Source organism: Macrosteles quadrilineatus, unplaced genomic scaffold, assembly GCF_028750875.1.
Source record: "Macrosteles quadrilineatus isolate MER2022 unplaced genomic scaffold, UCM_ALF_1.0 Scaffold_5__1_contigs__length_97177068, whole genome shotgun sequence".
Lineage (NCBI taxonomy): Eukaryota > Metazoa > Arthropoda > Insecta > Hemiptera > Cicadellidae > Macrosteles > Macrosteles quadrilineatus.
The window spans coordinates 22,058,035-22,074,584 of NW_026542598.1; positions in this window are offsets into that span (position 1 = coordinate 22,058,035).

Below are 16,550 nucleotides of genomic sequence, written 5' to 3' on the forward strand. Positions count from 1 at the left end.
TATACTTTAATTTTGATTAAACAATGTTAAGCAAATTATTAAAACATATTTTTTTATTATTAAAATCATATTACCATAGATTTATGGTATGTACATTATTTAGGACCAGGATATAGTGGTGTCACCAGTTGCACCAATTTATACTTAATGACGCACACTTTTTTTAGAATAATTTAAAGCCTCCGATTGGTAGTTAGGTTTAATAATTTTTTTTTCCATTAGTTGTTACTTTTCAAGGGTTTATTGTATTAAGTTTTAGTTCCAAATTTGTTCCCTATTAGTTAAAAAAGGAATGTAAAAATTGTATTTTAGCTCTATTTATAACTAGCGCCTTTTTTAAAGCTACAAGCAAATTTGTACGTTCAACGAAATATGTTATTTCCTCAATGTGGTTTTAGTTTTGAAGTCTTGTAATAAAATACAATCAACATGCAAAAATCTTATAATTAAATATTTTAAGTTATAACCAGAGTTTCAAACATTATAAAGTATAAAACGAGCATAACAGTTAATAGGTATATGAATTATTTGTAAAACACTTTTAGATTAAAGTTATACTTGTTTTAATTTAATTGAATTCCAAAAAATCTTTAAGATCTAGAAGATCCCAATTTTTTTTTTTCATAGAGCCGACCAAAATTTAATGTATTTATAGATAACTACTCGTATGATAGTACAAATTAGTTAAAAAGTAATGGCATTTCAGGCCCAGTATAACGAGTGTGAAGAGGTTTGAGATATTCCAGAGGTGTTTGGCAGTCTGAATATTTATTCCACTGGAAGAGGAATATTTTACAGTAACAGCTGGAGATTGCAACGGGAGGAAATTAAAGGGTGAAAGTTGTTTCCGCAAGCTCGGGGTTTTATTGCACTCCTATTTAAATAAACTGTTCGTATAGCGCAAGAAATCTGCACTGAAGAATTTTATGTACTACTTTACATTAATTCACTATACAAGAATTTACTAAAATATGTTTCATCACAAGGAGACAAGTGTTTTAATTTCAGGTGCAACTGTTTTTAAACATGATTAATTGGTGATCCATTTACAATTAGTTCTGTAATACACCAATTTAATATGGCGTTAAATTGTTGGATACAAACCTTAAACAAATAGCCGTAGATTATATTGTATAAATTCAACTCTTATTATTAATCTCTTTATCAACAGTTGTCTCTATAGAAAGCCTGACCTAATCACTTAATTACTTCACGAAAACAGCGAGGTACTTTGTAATCTACTATTTTAAACTCAATATAAGAGCAGTCTGATTGGACGAGAGTGGAGCTAGGTGATTAGTTAGTTGCTTGGTTACTTGCATTTTCCTTACAGCATATTTATACTTACCATGGTTACCATGGGTTCTGGCACACACCGCTGGGAGCGCCGTGTAGTTACGTAACGCTTACACCTTAACTACATGGCGCTTCCAGTGGTGTGCGCCAGAACCTATGGTAACCGCAGCACGGCTGACGGTCTATATTTAATTCATTATGTCTATGGTTATAAGTAGCTCCTTACGGTAGATTATACAGGGTGAGTTTTAAATGAGACCCCCCCCCCTACTTTTTTCTACATTTCTTAAGATATCAACTCCGGACCACGTCAGATCATTGTAAAGTAGTAAGTACTTCATTTTGACTGGGTATAAAATTTTGGCCGCCATCTTGGATCTGCCATATTGGATACAAAGTTTTTTTTCAAATGCAAAGGTAGAATTGTGACCCATCGTTTCAAACTAGATTTTTACGCTGAATAGAATGCTGCAATCCGTTTTTAAAAATCTCGATCCATTCTAAAGTTATGAAAACATTTTATAACTTATTTTAGCCCATTTTAACATTGTGCAGTTACAAACTCAGACTATAATCGTAAAATAGAGATAGATAAAGATAAGTATACACCACCAGTCATTGTCAACCTATTTTCACTTGGTTATGATCACTTGGATACGATTATGGTCTTAGTTTGTAACTGCACAATGTTAAAATTGGCTAAAAATGAAGTTTTAAACAGTACTCATAACTTTGGAACGGATCGAGATTTTTTTAAACGGATTGCATCATCGTATTCAGCGTAAAAATCTAATTTGAAACGATGGGTAACAACCCTACCTTTGCATTTGAAAAAAAAACTTTGTATTCAATATGGCGGATCCAAGATGGCGGCCTAAAATTTATACCCAGTCAAAATGAAGTACTTACTACTGTACAATGATCTGATGTGGTCCGGAGTTGATATCTTAAGAAATGTAGAAAAAAGTAGGGGGGGGGGCTCATTTAAAACTCACCCTGTATGTAGGATAGGTATGTTCATTTTTTTTGTTGTTGAAGCAGAAAATAAACCGTATAGTCGCTCAAGGTAAGACATAGTCAACTATAACAAATTCGGTACCTATAAGAAAAATGACCATGAACGAGGAATTGTCATTCGTCACCCAGAACTCTATGAGAAGTTTTTAACGTTTCATGAATCATTAATTTAACATACAGTCTAATTACTATCCTTTTCATTATAAAAACCAAGTATTCTATTTAGAATAGGTCACGTTTAAGCCGATTAGTTATGATGCAAAAACGGTTTAATACATATTGTGTTCAAGTATCGTTGTAAAATATGCCTAAAAATCGACAGACTATTAAGGATTAATAATTTAGAAAACGTTTACATCCACACACACAAAAAACAACCAGTAATAACACAAAAAACACCAGTAATACTACTAAACTAATTTAAACTAAATTTAATTTAAACTAATTTTAGGTACTGTTTTGTTTTGTCAGCTCTTCAAAAGAATTCATGACCAACCTGTATTTAGGCTAAACTATATAATACTAAGCCTCATATAAATATATTAAAACAATTAAAAGTAATGCTAAATCATTGAAACACTTCCTTTTTTTTAATCGGAACAACAATTATCTATATATTAATTTGAAACTGTTTTTCTTTGTCATAGCTAAATTGAGAGAACGGCTGGGCGTAGAAACTCGGTAGAGGTGTCTAAAGAAAGGTCTTGGTCTGTAGATGATCCATCAAAAGAGAAACGTGGTAAATTCCCTTGGGGCTCTGCCCCAGTGGCCTTTGAAATCCCATCCCATGTTATTCTTATGGAGGAAAAACTGGGTTTTTGTCCCAGCTAATTTGAGAGAACGGCTGGGCGTAGAAACTTGGTAGGGGTCTCTAAAGAATGGTCTTGGTCTATAGATGAGCCATCAAAAGAGGAACGAGGTAAATTCCCTTGGGGCTCTGCCCCAGAAGCCTTTAAAGTTGCCTCTTCAAATTTGTTTACCATATGCATAATTCTACACTACTTTTTAATGAAACAGCTGTTAATATTTAAATTGTGATTTATTGAATTTTTCAAAATGAAGTACAGTATTTGCAATGGGTTTTTCTGATTTTATGATCGATTTTATTCTGCATCGTGTCATGTTTTGCAATATAATGTTCTATTACCAAATCCGTGGAAAATCCTAATATCACAGTAACTCTTAAAATTATTTCTTATGGAGTTAACTTATATCTATTGTATGGCTTGGTTTCTGCCTTTTTTTACCACTTTTTGGAGATTGTACGTAGGTGATATTCTTTGGCGTATTGCATCTGTAGAGGAAACTTGGGTTGGTGAAATTATTACAATGGAAAAAAGCGAGAAATCCTGGACAATAATCTCCGTGAGTCGCCTGTAATGCTTCGCAATTGCTCGAATTCGAGCAACAGGTACACTAGTTAAATTAAATTAAAACATTAACAAGAAGTCAGCTGACTATATGGAAACTTGTAAATTATAAATGCGACAAAGACAGTAAGCAGCAGATAAGTGATAAAAACCATAGCACCAACGCCTTCCTTTATAAACTTTTAAATCTTACACGAAACATTTTTATATCTTTTAATTTTAACAAACATTACTGGCTGGCTTGAGGGCGGCTCATAATCTCAGGATACTTCCAGCACAAAGGAAAGTTAATCTCCAGCTGCAACTTGTAATTAAGGAGCATTTCCACCAGAATTTGCCTTTCCTTTGTCACTTTATTCGGTTTTATCTCTAAATATAACCTAAGCCGTTGGCTCGACGGCTATACTTCGTACACTATACTGCTAGCCCTAAATAGCTTTGAAAAAGTAAAGACTATACTGTTTTTGTTTGTCATAATAAATATGTAGCTGATGTTGGTTTGGAATAGGGGCTATTTACTTCGCTTTTCTGGATATATTTACAGTGTCAACTTTGCTGTAACAAAGTACTAGATTCTATTTCCACGCTGTCTTGCTTATCACACGCTTCTAGTTTCATCAGTTTATTTTAAGTTGAACATCAATGAACAAACCATTTAAATGAAATGTTATTAATATATACACCTTTTACGCTTCCTAGGCCATGATAAAACTGTAAACATAATTTGTCACCACTTTCAGATAAACAATTGATCTATCTATTCGTGTATGTATAGTCTTAATTAAAAAATATATATATTCAGTATACAAAAAACGCATATGCACTCGAAATGTATACCACCCATATGTTTAAAACGCCAGACAGCCAACGATATATTCATTAATTCAGACTCCATACATTCAGACATGCATCATGCATCCATACAATTACACATTCATCCAACATAATGTCATACATATATTTCTAGTTCACAAACAGACCTCGTTTACGTGAGTTTACACTCAATCCACCGACAGTTTCTACAAACAAGGAACACCAAACACAAACAAGGGTTTGTAAGGTTACAACGCAAGGAAAAGATCAAATCAATTCTTTTACTTTTGACATCACACATAAAATATTTATATACTTAAAATATGTAACATTAAGGATGGACGATGTTAAATGTTTTTTACTTGGGCCTTAAAGATAATAGTATATATTAAACCCTGTGAAAATAACAATGAACAAGTACACAAACATATTACACATATTCATTGAACTAAACAAATTGAACTTGAACAAATAAGATACAAAATAATATACAGCCCCCATGAATGCTTGGCGTTTGTTGGTATTAATTGCAAAAACAGAACATGACCTTAATCTTTTATTGATTACTTATAGTATAAAAGGTTTGAATATTTAAATTGGTTAAGGATTTTTTATATATATATATAGCCTATATATACATATATATATTGGGTATATTAACAAAACTACCATTTTTAGTGTTTTTATTATTGCAAAAATGGAAGAAATGATACCTATGTGGTATCATCTATATGTGGTCACATCTATATGTGGTTACTTTTTGTAAATAACAATCACAGATTATACTAATATAGTTGTCTGTATTTATAACTATGCTTAAAATAATAGAATATTTCATCACAACAATCAAAAGTAACAATTAATAAGCTGAACAGAGAAAATTAGCAACAATCAATAAGCTAATTTTTAGGAATAACTCTACCTTTTGTTACACCACAGAAAATAAAATAAAGAAATAAAATAAAAGAAAATAAAATAAAATTCACTTGACAATTACTAAATTTTCACCACTTACAGCTTGTAAAATAATTCGCATGATTCGTAGAGATCACTGCCATTAAGGTTGAGATGAAAGTTTAATTTAAACTAACTTATAGTATTCTTTTTTCTTAAAAATTTGAAAAAATCTGCTTTGATGCATTACTACATATATTTTGTTTACTTACTTTTTGAATCGTTATATAATAATGCTCTCGAAATTATCGATAATCTTTCAAAGAAAATGCAAAAAAAAACTGCTAACAAAGTAAGGTTATATCGTCATCATAATTTTGTGATTATTAAGGTCTTTTTTTACATTGGCAAACCAAGATTGAAGCCATTTTTAGACTCATACAGACAAACAATACACAGCAATCTCATTTTACAACTAGGCTAGTTGGTTTTACCAAACTAAATTCATTACGCAGGCAAAATGTGTAACTACACTTAAACACGTTTATTTATTTATTTATTTATTCCAACGGTTTCTCCATTAATACAATTTTGTCAAACTATGAACTATACATAAGTAGCAAATAATAAGTTAATATCAGTGGTTACAAAAATCGTGCAATAATAATAAATAAGGAAGCTGGCAATACACACCACGTAAGATATACACAGGTTAATTTCAGCTCGAGTTAAAAAGTCACAGTGTGTGCCCCCTTACTGTACACCAATAATGTACAGTTCAATTCCTAGTTCTCTACTTTAGTGAAATCCCCGGTATATTGATCACAAATAATCATTGAACTGAAGTTGGGAGGGCAAGGGCTTGTCTGTGTATAGCTACTCACCAATGCCTTTGAGCTTAAAGTCAACCAATCCTAGAACAACATTTAACTAGTCTGAGGTTAAACTCACCTTTGTGTAGAGGAAGGAAACAAACATAACCCTTGTTTCGATAGGCTATTGGTCTATCCAGAAACTATAAATTAAGTCCCTTTGGAACTGCTAACAATGACCAGCTATTACTTTACTTTAAGGTAAATTCCGCCGGACTTTCCTTAGTTTGAATTTATGAGATCTAGATTTTTATTTAGGGATTAAGTTGAAACGGCAGGCTTACCCGAATGGGGATTATTTGCGTATAATATAAGGATTTTGTGTTTATTTTGCCAAGAAGGACTATTTCCTATTAATAACACCTCTCTGCAATTCCAGTAACAATTGTCTTAAAGCAGGTTTCTATCAGTTATGGTAAACTCTTAAACTTCTTAACATAGAATGAGAGATATTTACTTTCGTTAAAGGATTTTGAAAGAAATCATAAAATTATCACTTCAGAGTTCTTTTCTCCACATCGGCGGTTTAGTTTTATAATACTTTAGGCCTAAGTGTATATCTTTCTATATAATTCATTTTATTTAACTTTTAAAACAGAACTAACTCATATTTTCTATGCTTCGTGGATTCTTATGTTTAATGACATTAACCTGAAATTACCCTTTTGTATGAATATGAATGAACAATCACAATCAGCATTCATTGAGCTTTCAATTAATAGTCCTGGCCCAAGAACCAGCTGATCTTAGCCAGTAAAAAATGTCATTCCAACAATACTTATCATGTACATCAGCTTATAATAAACTTCCCCTCGTGCCAGCATTAGACAAACATAATATATATTTTTATTAAAATGTATCTAAAATCAACAACATCACTAGAATGAAGTTGCTTCATTACATTAAACACTAAAAGAAATGTTTCGTCCCAACTTTGCCAAGTGAGATAACCCAAATCATCACTTTTGTGAAAAATAAATTAACTCGGGACACTAAAAACAGTGATCATTCTTTCAATTTAATAAGGGGAATTTCATCTTGCTCATAAAGCTCCAAGATAATGACAAAAAAATTACATTTGCCAAGCCTATTTCCCGACTTTATTACAATTAGACTTACATCTTTCTTTATACAGTCAAAGGAAGTTTAACTTTCAGGATTATTACTTTATTTTGAAGGTAGGCCTATATCAAACCTATTACATCAACCATTATTGATCTATATAAAATAGAAAATTGCTTTTTGACAACATAAAAACAGTTTTATTTTCCTATGTATTATAAAACCTAAACTTAGTAAAAGTTAATTTCTTGGAATTTACCAAACCTTTACAATTATTTATATTTTTTGCATTTAAAAACAATACGGTACGTTCAATACTAAATTAAATCCTCAATTCACACGAAACTATACTATAAAGCCATCATGAAAATGGAGATGCCCGTCAAGGCGAATTCAATCTTAATTTCAACGTAAATTATATCCCCAACCAATGCAACAAAAATGTTTTCCAAAATGTACGTCAAGCATACAGCTATTACAGTATTAGCTACATTTATTGACAATTGGATAGTCAACGCTACAACTTCGTTGCTAATTAAACTTCTCTTACCAAAATATAAAAATCGTACTCGCTCACTAACTTGTTCGAACCATAAATTTCAACGAGACACCTTTTACAAAATATTTTTATTTATATTCGAAAACACAATCTATGTATAGTTTTAATAAAACAGACGAAAAGAAGAATTAAATAGTTGATAACCAATTTACTAAATTGGTTAATTTTATCATGATTTTAATCTAAAAAAACGTGAAGTAATCAGAAGCGTGTTATGTAGGAAGCGGGCGTTGCAGGAGGTCAACTTTCCACTGGTCGGACTCTACTTTTTTACTTTATGGGACATTTGACTTAATGAGACAGAAGTTGTATTTTATCATATTTATTATTAAATAATCATTTCAAAACCGAAGTTTCATGAGGAAAATTCACGTTGTGTCATACGCTTTAACGGTTACTTAGTGTTTAGCTGACTTTATCATTTGACGAAATGTGAATTTTATCTGATCAGTCGGAATACATGTTATACTACTAAATTTTTTATCTAAAGGGACAGATATTTCTCATTTGACTAAATGGTATTTCAACATAATGTAACATTCCCGTCTGTCTAACTGTTATGTGACACTAAACAATGTAAAAATGTGACCTTATACAAACAAATGAAATGTTTAAATGTTTTATGTAAACAAGTTCGAAAAGGTTTTCTTTACCCTCTCGACTGTTTAATGTGGTGTGTTGGGCAATGTTTGGAATGTGCTGAGTTGAATTCATCAATTCAAATTCCTCTTGCGTGAAACTGGAATTACCACGTGAATTTCGATTAGTTTAATCTATCTACTAGTGATGCAGATAGAACAAATTGTGTCTTGAAATCATTTCGAATCAATTAGTTTCGTTTACAATGTGCATTTAAATCTGTCACGTAACCTTTTTTTATTGTAATGATTGTACAAGTATTTACAGTTATTGATTTCCTTCTTGTCACATATTGTTGTAGGATAAAAGTCCAGGTCAGTGATATTTTAGAAGTACCATTAAAAATATAATCTGTTATTATCCGACTAGATTAGTACTGTTAGTGTAACAAACGCATTCAAAAGTCATCACAAGAGATATTGCAGTCAAGTCTGCTACTGACATCAAAGAAGACCTTAAAGAATTGTGATGAGTAAAGTCTACAGTTCCATGATCTCAGAGGTGTTGAGTGAAAGCAAAAAATCCAAAAGTGAATCACATGTCAGTGTAGGAAGTAGTAGTCCTGTTACTATCAACAACCTGTTAAATACTAGTGTTAATAGTAATTTTTTAGTAATAAGTTAGGCAACCATCACAATAAACCATCACATGATATTGATAAAACTAAGATAAATGAATTCAGTATTTTTCACCAAAATATGAGAGGTTATAAATCAAATGTTGATTCATTAGAGATTACATTAGCTGAGATAGATCCAAATGTAGTTGTGTTGAGTAAGCACAAACTGACTCAAACATCCATAGAGAGAATTAATATTAAAGGGCACAACCTAAGTGCACATTTTGCTCGCAGTAACAGCTGTGGGGGGGGGGTAATCTTATATCAAAAACTTTTATTAAATCAAAAGAAATAATTTTAGAAGAAATAAATTATCTATTATCTGAAACAACATTTGAATGTTGTTAAGTAGAATTTCAAAAGATACTACCGCCCAAAAAATCTAAATTTTTGTTGGCTGGCCTATGTAGAAATCCTATAAAAAAAACTGAAATATAATTTATTGGTAAATTAAATATTTTGTTGGGAATACTTTCTAAAAAATACCAACACATAGTATTAATGGGTGATATAAATATCAACATGATTAATTTTAAGGATGGTAATAGAAATAAGCTTAACAATGTTGTTCTTGCCAATGTTTTCCAGTCAGTTGTTAATTTTCCCACAAGAATTACTGAAACAACAAAAAACACCATAGATAATATTTTTACCAATATAAATAATGCCTATTTCGATGTAATTGGTTTCAATACTCAGCTATCAGACCATGATGGTCAACTCTTTGTAATAAATAGTAAAGATTATAGTCCTGATAATGCTGTATATCTTGAATACTCTAGGAACTTTGGCACTGCAAATATAGATCACTTTATTGAAGTTCTTAGCCTTGAAACTTGGCTTAATGTATTTTTTGCTCCAGTTGAGTTAAAGTATGATGTACTTCACCAAACCTTTATGTATTATTTTGAGTTGTGTTGTTGTGTTTTCCTAAGAAATTATGCAGAAAATATAGACATAGAAGCAGGTGGTTTACTGTTTGAAATTAAATAGTTACTATTTGAATTTGGGTTGGCGTAAATATTACAATGGGAAAAACGATAGAGCCTAGATAAATTGATATACTAAAAAGAAAACTGAATTAACACTGTGCTGCATTTCTTAGTAATCATTGAAAGAGACGATTTGCAAACTATGGAGACATAGGAAAGTCATAGAACACCACCAAGGGGAAGAAATAGAAATAATAAACACTAAAAAACAAAATCAGCTTTTGAAAAATGATAAGATATTTACAAGAAATGTTGATTATATCGATCTGTTATGTACATCTTGAGTATTCCATAATCTTTGAGTCAAATCTTTTAAAGTGATAAAAAATTATGACTGTTATTCGTTTTATAATAACACCTGTAATACTTAGCAATTGCTCGATTTCGAGCAACAGGGACACTAGTCAAAATAAAATAAACAACTCAAGTAACATGAACAAAACCAGCTGGCAAATTATTAACTCTGAAGTCGGTAAAGCAAAAGCAAATAACCATATTACTAGTGTTCATATTAACAATCAATGTTGTTCAGACCCTTATATTACATGTAATTCATTCAACAATTATTTTACTGATTTGGTTGACACAAACATTGTTCCTAACTTGGATTCACTTGTTGGGAATGTTAAGGAAGGTGTGAAAGTAGTTGAGTCAGATCATATAATTCCAGGTTTTCATTGTACACCTGTTGATGTGAAAGAGATTGACGAAATAATAAATTATCTTAAAAACTCATTTAGCACCGGCTATGATGAGGTCCCTGTGGTGCTCATTAAAATAGCAAAATTACCCCTCAGAAAACCTATAGCTCATTTAGTAAATTCTTCCTTTGTATCAGGCATTTTTCCTAATAAACTAAAAATTTCTAAATTAATTCCATTATTCAAAAGAAGAGATAGATAATAATTATCAAACTACCGTCCAATTGTTCTGCTTGCGGCGATGTCCAAAATATTTTAGAAAGCCATGTACAATCGTTTATATAACTTCCTGGAAAGTAAATCACCTTTTTGAGGACTGTCAACATGGATTTCGAGATGGTAGGTCAGTTGTGACAGCTGCTACAGAGTTTTTAGAGTCAGTTATTGATTTTTTAGATGCAAAACAAAAGGCTCTTGGTATTTTCATGGATTTAACTAAGGCATTTGACTCTATAAACCACAATCTACTTTTAAATAAAATGTCTAGCATCGGAATAAAAAATAAACCTCTTCAATGGCTAGAATCATACATTTGTAATAGAAAACAGTTTGTAGAAACTATCCAATTCAATAATCAAATGAAAATTACTCATAAGTCATAAACTAGAACTATTAAACATGGTGTACCACAGGGATCCATCTTGAGTCCTCTTCTATTTATTTGCTATGTTACAAACCTACGAGGGCTGACTAAATCTAGTAAACTTTACCTTTAAAGCAGACGATGTAAATCTTTCAGTTACCGCTAATTCTGAAGACTAAATTGAAAGGACAGCTAATGCTAATCTAGATATACTTTCAAATTTGTTTCCAAAACAATCAGTTACTTTTGAATATAGATAAAACAAAGTTCATAAATTTTGAGACCCGTCAGACAAGGCTATGAATTAATCCTTCACTAGAAATTAATCAGAAACCTATTAAATAATTAGAAAATATTAAATTCTTAGGACTTGAAATTGAAAAAAAATTAACTTAGAATTATCATGCAAACAAAGTAATTAAAAAAACTGTATCTGGTCTATTTGCATTAACGAGATTAAAAAATCTTTTCGTACATACATTCTGTTATTTCTTTTGGAATATCTCCGTATGGCGCTACATCTATCAATAACTTAGAAACAATCATAAAATTACAAAGAGAGCTATAGGAATTGTTTTGGACCTTGACTCGACAACTTCAAAAGAGAATTTGAGATCATTAAAAATAATGACAGTCTATGGATTGTACATCTATGAAACAGTTCTATTTGTTAAAAACAGATTTTCTCAATTTTAGTGAACACCACCACTACAATACAAGAAACAAAACCAACATTGCTCTAAACTGCCACAGATCAGAACTTTACAGTAAAAACCCAGTTATACCGGCTCCAAATTTTACAACAAAATTCCAAATGAAATTAAATCGGCAATAAGCATGGTGGGATTTAAGAGGGGTCTTAAAACATTTCTCATCAACAAGGTATTGTATTCCCTTGATGAACTTTAAAATTTTAGAAGGAGCGTTAATTTTTAATTTAAATAAACTTATGTTAGATATTAAGAACTTTGTGTCTATAGAATTTAAGAACATTGTAATATAATAACATGTAAGAGAATGACACTATTTATGTACTTTATGCTTTAATGAATAAGGAAATATTGAATTGAATTGAATTGAATTAAAGATTATTGTGACTAAATTGTACTAGAATTCAGATGGTATCGTTAACTCTTTTATATCCTTAATTGTATAATGAAAAGCAGTGTATTATTTCCATCACTAAGTAATAAAATCATTAAGTTTTTCATATGCTAAATTGTTCATATAGGTTTATGAATTCTATGTTTTATATTCACGCAGACCTTTCACTTAAATGAGTATTAAGATATTTGCATTTGTTAGCGAAACAGCTCACAAAAAGGTAACACCAATTTTAGCTTTTAAACTGCTCCATCACTTATTAATAAACCATTCTTTTTTATAAATTTACTTGAGTTTTCTTTGACAACTCTGGGAATACGGACAGTGCTGAGTGGACATGGCAGTAGATATACATGAGGCTGATAAACAAATAGAGAAATATATGTGGGAATGCATAAAACAACACACACAGAGATGTAGTATTTCTCTGATGTAGGCCTACCTTTGAGTAAAAAAGGTGAATTATTGATCATGTTTGCTTCGTATTATTTAAAATATGATATTTTAAAATTTTAAACAATATCATGTACCTCTCAGTATTGTGATTTGTTATACAATAGTATTACAAACTATTGTTCATGACAATGGTAATACTAGACACCTAGGTACATGTCACGATCCTGTAATGTCTAGAGGGATGTCGTTTTGTGTTTCACATACTAAACTGGCTACCTATACACAGGTAACTGTAAAATGCGGGAAATATTTTGTAATAAAGTTTGATAAAACCGTTAAAATGTGATACTAAGGTATATCTTTATAAATATTCAACCCGAATGTGTATGCATTTTTTCTACTTGTAACACAATTTTACCCTGATATAACTTAATCTAGTAACTGTGCAATTTATTCAATAGTAATTCAAACGTAATGTAAAAATTAAAACAATTATTAATATACTGTAATACAAAACATCTACACCACTGTGTTTTAAAAAGTTCTGTGGACGTTAAAAACGTATTGTAAATATACAGGGTGTCCACAAAATATTAGTACAATTTCATACATTAGCCATACTGTTAAATTTCAACACACGGTGTTCTGCTTATTTGTGTATCGTCTACGTGCTTAAATTTAGTATTACTCATGTTTTTGCCGAGTATGTTCATCCTAATCGGTATTGTGGCCTAAAATATAAAATGTTCACTAGTAGATTTAATGGACGAGTTTGGCATATTGGCTTCATAGTTTTGTCTACACCACTTTGTGTGTTTTCTCCTTATTTGATGAATAGAGGACTTTGAAAATCTCAGATAATGAGCTAATAGAAAAATTAATTATGAATGCCTTTCTCTAGGATTCCAAATAACTCCATTTCCATTTAAATTCATGTTAAAAATCGGTTGTTTGAATTTTATTTCGATTTTAGAGAAATGTTTTCAGAGTTTTCTTGCTTAATTTATCAACTGAGATGTTTTAGCGAATTTCCCTATAGGGAAGTAGCTATTACCGTAGGTCTCATGGACTTAGGCCCGGGACCGATTTACTTTTTCATTTTGATGTCCCCAGAGGCCAAAAACACCATTCGTTCAAATTTTTATATATGTATATATATAGATATAGATATATATATAGATTTATATATATATATATATATATGTGTCCGTAAACACGATAACTTGAGTAATTTTCATCCGATTTTGATGAAATTTGGTTTGAAGGTGTAAGGCGGGATAAACTTGAATGAGTTCGCGATCCAGCATGATCGGACTATGGGGACAGGGTTTTATGGGGTAAAAATTGGTTTTTCTCACTTTTGACCCTCAAGACACAAAATTTCCCAATTTTTCTCTAAACCATCTTAAAGAACTTAAAAAAACAAACAATTCAGTATATCAAAGTGTTTTTGTACGGTTATTGGTTACGGAGAAAACTAAAAAAATGGTAAATTTAAAATTCCCATGTTATTCTTATGGAGAATATTGTAAAATGTTGTAGTTTGCTTGTTTATGGATATATTTTGATCAAACTTGGCAAATTTATTTATTTTATAATAAGCTATCAATATTTTACTAAAAACACACTTTGTTTCCTTGTAGCAGCAAACCTAGGTACTCGTTAAACCTAATGTTATTTAAAAAGATTAATTGAAAATCAATTCAGCCAAATGGAAATTCGCTTAGACGGCAGGTTTGCTGCGGCGGGGGTATTTTTCTGGTAAACTATGTCCCTTTTTTATCATATAATAAGGCTAACCCCTATCATAAGGGGTTATGTCAGGGACAGAAGGAAGTTAGTTTGTTTGCCAACCACGTCTATTATATTTGCTAGTAAACAATTTAAATTTAATGTCACAATATCTATCTAGATGAGCAAACTGGCCAACAATTGAGTGCAAAGCTAAACTGTGGTGTGTGACCAAAACAAGTAACTCAAGTAGAGCATTGTACGTTGAAAAATAACAATGTGGCTTAAGTATAATAATGTACTAATCTTTTGTGTACACCCTGTAGATTTATTTTTATTTGATTATTAATGGATTAAATTATACTACTAACCACTTTCAGAGCAAAATAAATAAATTTGATTAAGTACAATAAATTATAATTCAAAAAAAATATTTGGAATAAAAAGAGTTTGGTGAACTAAGCTGATTGGCAAGTTTGTCAATATAACTGTGAATATTTTATATATGTTTCAGGTCAAATTGATTATGTCGCTGTTAAACACTGATATGATGTGTGTTAAACTATGCATAGATACATGCAGCTTGTGTTCAACCTACTTTTATAAATGAACATTAAACCTAATATTATCAACGAAACAACAAATCTACTATAACTGTTTTACATGAAACATTTAAAGCGACTTAACAGCTGTAGACTGGATTTATGTTGACAACATGCTTTATGCTCCAAACTGGGCAAATTAATCTTGTTCTCTTTATCTCATTTTTTGACCATTAGTTTTAGTTTACAAATTAAATCTTATTAGGGTATTCTTAAGAACCACTGCACACCATTTTGTTGACAAGCACTCATATAAAACACACTTTATGTGGGAAATAACTCTTTATTATTGGGAAATGCATATTTTACGTATATTTTACCAACTGAAGGCATAGGTAGTCTAAAGAAGATTTATACATAAAAACAAGCTTGCAGTAAATTAATTATTTAGTAATATCTTTCTCTAACTGTAAATGTAGTTGTACGACACATGTAAAACATTGAATTACCAACATATTATAGTTAATTCACTTTTAAATAATTGTACTTCTTCAATTTCACCACATGTGTTATGTAAAATTTTAATAAGTCTCTGGAACATAATATTACACTCAACCATCAATTGTAAAATTATTTGACAATTATTGTTTTGAGTTAAAGAGAAGGTAGTTGATTTACTCGTCACCCAAGGCGCAGTCCCTGTTTTTGTTTTCAATTGAAATGTTTATGTTAATTCATTTTTGTATGGATTTAAAAGTTGACAAAAAGCATATACCGTTAGGATACATCTACTTATGCGCTTACTTATGCGCGTTGGTTATACCAATTTACTAGTAGATTTACTCAATCTTTACAAAGGGATATTATCCTGCAATTGTAAAAAGAAGTGTGTCAACACCGCTACAAAAGATAATTTTCAAGTGTAATTGTTACTAATTTAATCCCGATTATGAACAACTCTGAAACAATTTTTCATTGGAATACTATCTTAATATGGTACTATCTGACTAAAGGTCGACAGTAAATAGTAATAAATATTGAAAAACTTATAAAATTCTATGACGTTAAAACACACACAACATAAAAAATATTGAATACTGTGGGAAAATATTTTTTCAACTAGTTTTGCTCAGCTACATATTGTAGTTGCATACAAGCGAATTATCAACTATTGAAAACGACCAATGGTTATAATGTTTTAATTTTTTTGCTATCAAAAATAGTATTAATCATTTAGGTGAAATTAGCATTTGTAGAGCTGTTTCAAGCCACAAACCAAAATTATCTTTTTATAACCATCTTACATCAAGTTGTATTTAGGGATTAATTTTACTTGATATCAAAGTAAAATTTTACTGTG